This window comes from Solanum lycopersicum, chromosome 12 (assembly GCF_036512215.1).
Source record: "Solanum lycopersicum chromosome 12, SLM_r2.1".
In the NCBI taxonomy this organism is placed as follows: Eukaryota; Viridiplantae; Streptophyta; class Magnoliopsida; order Solanales; family Solanaceae; genus Solanum; species Solanum lycopersicum.
Window position 1 is genome coordinate 49025032 of NC_090811.1, and position 6406 is coordinate 49031437.

Below are 6406 nucleotides of genomic sequence, written 5' to 3' on the forward strand. Positions count from 1 at the left end.
TTTATGCCCGTTGATCAAGACCCTATTTACCAAGCCTCTCACAAGAACCACGATTGACCAGTACGGTCAGTAGATGGACCTACGGACCACAGGTATGACCGTAGGCGAAATTAGAAGATATTTCGGGGGGAATACAGTTGGGTCAATTTAAGTTGATCATAAATTTTAGAAAAAATGAATTAGGTTTCCCATGACCTGTGAAGTGATAGATAATTGAATTAGCTTTCCATATCTACCAAGTTTTTTTTAAAATTATACCTCTAAATAAAAAGTTATTCCCGTTCTAGTTAAGTTCTGTTGAACAGACCCAACCGACAGACCCAAACGATGGACAGCCGATTGAACGACGACCCGTCATTCAATGTCATCGTTTGGTCCGATATCAATTAAAGATACATCATTTTTTACTCTAAATCATGAGACTTTAGTCAATTAAAGCCTAAAAACATAACTAAAACTTACCTGAGTCAAATCATTAAATCAAAACTTAGAGAATTACAAGCAAGAAAGGAGAAAAAAAGTCAAGAACCCTAGTTCAAGAACTCAAAAAGGTTGCATTATTTCCAGCCCCGAAATCTAAATATTTCTCCATGGACTTTATCACCTGGCCTATGAGATTTCATAGTTAATTCCTTTCACCCATAAGGTCCCTAGTTTTCAGTAAGATTATTAATTCCGATATCATGATTAGACCTAGGGTTTATAGAACTGCAACAGAACTTCATGAATAAATTAGTATATGTTCCAAATCAAAGTTCCATGCTATTATTCAATTTATCTCATCAATTTCAAAAGTACGTATTTCTTTAGTTTTTGAATTACACATGCTAGGCAAGATTTTTTATCTACTCCATATATACATGCCTTAGTTATAAATGCATAGTTACCATAATAATTATTGCATTCTCAGTTTGCATGTGCAATTTTGAGCTATCCATTATTTATAGAAATTCAGTCATAATCAGTTAATTACATAATTCATTTGGAGTAGAATAATACCGAGTTGGACTAGGGTTCAACATACCTAATTAGTTTCGGAATTACTAGCCAAGTAGGTTGTAAGTCCCCTATGTGAGTAATCAGTTTAGTGATCATGCCAGCATGCCTTTATACATGAGGCAGGGTATATTGGGTCCTCTCTTGGGGCGTATACATTGGATTTCACATTTATCTCATGTGGTTTTATTATCGCTTATTAGTAGCTCTCACATATAATTCAGACTCTAATGCATAGACCATATTTGGAGTTCAATTATTACTCAGTCTCAGCATGTCATGAGTTTGGTCATTGTATTAAGTTAGCTCAGCATTCCGTATATCATATTCAGATTATCATACTTGATTTTGTGCTTGTTCAGTTATGTTTATTTCAACTTTACTCTATCCTACATGCTCAGTACCTTCAAGTACTGACACACACGTGCACTACATCTTCTCATGATGTAGGTTCAGGTTCTCAATATCCAAATCATGCTTAGATTGATTTTAAATTTCCAGCTCAGCAGATTCAGTGGTGAGTCCTCATTCTCCAAGCACAATAGTCATGAGTTTTTTTAGTATTTAGTCCTTTAGTTTCAGTTTTTGCTAGATTTAGTTGGGGCCTGTTCTAGCATTTCTAGTCAGTTTAGAGGCTATTTTCAGATATAGTTAGTTTTAGCTTAGTGTTGAGTTAATAGTTTCCTTGTATTAAAATCATTAATATTTCATTTATCTCAGTTATAGAATACAGGTATTATTCATCTTTCCAGTTTAAATTATGAGCTATCTTCCGCATTCAGTTTATTATTTGTAGTATTTTCATGGTCATGCCAACAGGGTTACATTGGGATCACTTGTGGTCCTAAATTCTATTTCCGCGTATCGGGGGTAGCTCGGGCGTGTCAAAACTTGGTAACATATCTTTAGGATGTCTGAAAAGTCGCACTACGTAGAGTTTTTTTCATGGCTATGAAGTGCACCACATCTAATGAGAGGGAGGCTACAAAGTGTTTTAGGAAAACTTCACTTTCTTGTTACTCTTATTGTGCGTAAGGTATGATCTTATACCACTCTAACTTGACGTTCTACGTTTCATATCATGCCTCCTCGTAGGGCTAACGATATGGATTCAAAGGCTAGGAATGCGAACGTCCTCCTCCAGTCCCAGATCAGAAAGTCTCCAATGCATAGTTCAAGAATGCCATACAGATGTTGTCTCATAGTATGACCAACCAAAACAATTAGGTTCATGCTCCGGTGAATGCAATCCATGACTTTGTTAGGATGAATCCGCCTGAGCTTCTAGGATAACAAACTAGTGAGGAACCTTAGAATTTGTTGGATGATATTAAGAAGATCTTTGAGGTAGTGCAAGTCACTAGAAATGATCGGGTTGAGGTTGCATCATAACATGTAAAGGATGTTGTTCATATCTGGTACACTCAAAGGAAGGAAAATAGCGGTATAGATGCAACTTCTATAACTTGGGATTGATTTACTGAGGCCTTTCTGGACAAGTTTTTCCCAATAGAGTTGAGAGAAGCATAGTCTGAGGAATTCATGAACTTAAGGCAGGGAAACATGACGATCCAAGAATATGGTCTCAAGTTTAAACAACTCGACAGGTATGCTCCTCACATGGTTGTTGACTCCAAGGCTCAGATGAATAAGTTCTTGTATGGAGTGTCTAATTTGGTGAAAAGTGAGTGCAAAAATGCTATGTCACTAGGAGATATGAACATCTCTACGCTTATGACTCATACTTAGAAGGTTGAGGGTGATAAGCATAGGGAACATTCCGAGGAGAATAAGAAGGCTAGGACTACCAACTATGACTATTCTCAACAGAAATCGGGTGGTGGAAATCGCTCGCAGGGTCAACACATGTTTTTAGCTCCAACCCTTCCTCAGCTAGTGTTCCATCCTCCAAGAATAGGTATGCCTAAAAATTTAGACCACCAGGCTTTAAGTCCAGGGGATTGTTTTAGGCACCAAGACTTAACCCACTTGTCCCAAGTGTAGTAATAACCATCTGGGCGAGTGCCTCGCAGGAAAGGAAGGATGTTTTAGGTGCAGTCAATCTGGTCTCAGGTTGAGGATTTTCTTTCTAGACAGGGTCAAGGAGGTGGAAATTGTAGAACTCAGTCAACAGCTTCATCAGCACCAGCAAGTCACCCGATTCAGCAGGGTAACTCATGTGGTACAGGTGGGTGTCAGCGTCAGAACATATTGTATTCTCTTCAGGTTCGCCAAGATCAGGAAGGTTCTCCTAATGTAGTTATTGGTACGTTGCGAGCCTTTGACCTTGATGTTTATGCATTGTTAGATCCAGGGGATACTTTTTCCTTTGTAACTCCTTAAATAGAAGTCCAGTTCATTGTCAGTCCAGAAACTCCCTCAGAACTTTTCTCAGTCGCTACACCAGTGAGTGACCCAGTAATAACTAGAAAGGTACACAAAAATTACCATGTCACAATCTCTCAGAAAGTCACCTCTGCAGATCCAGTAGAGTTAGAAATGGTAGACTTTGATGTAATTCTAGATTATGGATTGGTTACATTCATTTTATGCCTCTGTTTATTGTAGAACTACGATTGTTCATTTTTAGTTTCCAAATGAACCAATTTTAGAGTAGAAGGGTAGTAGTTTAACACATAATGGTTGATTCATTTCTTAACTTAAGGCCAAAAGATGATCTCTAAGGGTTATCTCTATCATCTAGTTCAGGTTAAGGATTCTTACTCTGAAAACTCAACTCTTCAGTCAGTTCTAGTAGTCTTTGAGTTTCCAGAAGTATTTCCATAATATCTTCCATGAGTCCCTCCTAAAAGGAAAATCGATTTGGAATAGATCTCCTTCCATATACCCAACCTATTTTATTTCTCCTTATAGAATAGTTCCAACAAAGATTAAGGAATTGAAAGGGTAGTTGGAAGACCTTCTAGATAAAGGCTTCATCATACCTAGTAATTTACCATAGGGTTCACCAGTGTTTTTTGTTAAAAAGAAAGATGGTTCTCTCAGAATGTACATTGACTATAAACAGTTGAACAAGGTCACAACAAAGAGTAAGCGTCCCATCCCCATAATTTATTACTTGTTTTACCAACTTCAAGGCGCTAGCCATTTCTCAAAGATAGACCTCATTTCGGGTTATCATCTACTTAGAGTTAGAGATAGTGAAATTCCAAAGACAACCTTCAGGACTCGGTATGATCATTATGAATTTGTAGTTATGTCGTTTGGACTAACCAATGCTCCTGCAACTTTCATGAATTTAATGAACAGAGTGTTCAAGTAGTACTTGGACTTGTTCATTATTGTCTTTATTGATGATATCCTCATTTACTCTAGGAATGAGGAAGGACATGCGAGTTTTTTGAGAATTGTTATACAGACTCTCAAGGATCAGGAGTTATTCTCTAAGTTTAGCAAATGTGAGTTCTAGTAGCAATATGTTTCTTTCCTTGGTGACATTATACCTAGCAAAAGGATCCGAGTGGATTCACTGAAGATAGAAGCAGTGAAACAATGAACCAGACCTACCTCTTCTACAGATTTCAGAAGTTTCTTAGGTCTAGCGGGTTATTATAGAAGGTTCATCAAAATATTCTCATCCATAGCCTCACCATTGAATAGGTTAACTTAGAAAATGGTCAAGTTTCAATGATAAGATGATTGTGAGAAAAACATTGCAGAATTAAAAATTAGATTGACTACAACTCATGTCTTGACTCTACCAGAGGGTTCAAATGGTTATGTAATCTAATGTGATGCATCCAGAGTTGGCCTAGGTTGTGTGTTCATGGAGAGAGATAAGTTACATTCCTATGCCTCTAGACAACTTAAGGTTCACGAGAAGAACTATCCAACCGATGACCTCGATCTTGCAGCAGTGGTGTTTGCACTCAATATATGGAAACACTACTTGTATGGTGTTCATCTAGATGTGTTCACTGATCATATGATCCTTCGATATGTGTTCACCCAAAAGAGTTCAGTCTTTTACAGAGGAGATGTCTTGAGTTCCTTAACTATAATGATATGTGTGTGCATTATCATCCTGGTAAAGCAAATGTAATAGCATAGTCTCTTATTAGATTGTCTATGGGTAGTGTAGCCCATGTTGAGGAGGAAAGGAGGAGCTAGTGAAGGATGTTCACATGCTTATTCCCTTAGGATTTCACTCATATCAGACAATGGTGTAACATTTCAGAATGGGGCAAAATCTTCTATGGTAGTGGAGGTTAAGTAAATGCAAGACAGTGACCCATTCTTGCTTGAACTTAAGGGTGCAGTCCACAATCAGAGAGTGAAGGTTTTCTCCTAAGGGGGAGATGGTGTACTTCTCTACCAAGGTAGATTATGTGTTTCTTATGTAGGTGAGTTGAGAAAGCATATCCCGCAAAAGCCCATAACTTCAGATATTTTATTCATCCAGGTGCCACTAAGATGTACAACTATCTGCGTAAAGTCTATTAATGGAATGTCATGAAGAGGGATATAGCAGATTTTGTGAGTAAGTGCCCCAATTCATAGAAAGTCAAGGTAGTATGACTTAAGAGATCGATATTCCTAATTGGAAGTGGTATGTGATCAATATGGATTTCATCCTAGGGTTACCTCGTACTAGCAGACAACATGACTCCATTTGGGTGATAGTTTATAGGATGATTAAGTTTTCTCACTTTTTAGCTATTAAGACTACAAATTATGCAGAGGTCAATGCCAAGCTTTACATTAATGAAATCTTGAGGTTACATGGGGTTCCTTTGTCTATCATCTCAGATAGAGTTTTAAGTTTACCTATCATTTCTGGAAGTCATTTCAGAGGGGTCTTGGTACTCAAGTTAACCTTAGCACAACATTTCATCCACAGACGGATGGACTGGCAGAGCGTACCATTTTGACCCTAGAGGATATGTTGAGAGCTTGTATGATTGATTTCAAGGGTAGTTGGGATTATACCTTCCTTCAATTGAGTTTGCCTACAATAATAGTTACCATTCTAGCATTCACCTGGCCCCTTATGAGACTTTGTATGGGCGTAGATACAAATCTCTTGTTGGTTGGTTTGAAGTAGGTTTAGCAGCATTAATAGAACCAGATTCAGTCCTTTATGCTATTGCAAAAGTGCAACACATTAGAGAGAGTAATAAGATAACCCAAAGTCGTCAGAAATCTTATGCATAAGTAAGGAGAATGGAACTAGTGTTCGAAGATGGTGATAGAGTTTTCTTGAAAGTGTCACGTATGAAAAGAGTGATGAGATTTCGCAAAAAAGGGAAGCTTAGTCCTAGGTATACAAGATCTTGAAAAGGGGTGGCAAGGTGGCATCTGAGTTAGAGTTGCCAGCAAGATCAGCAGCAGTGCATCCAGTCTTCTACATCTCACTCTTGAAGAAGTGTGTGGGTGATCCAACCTCTGT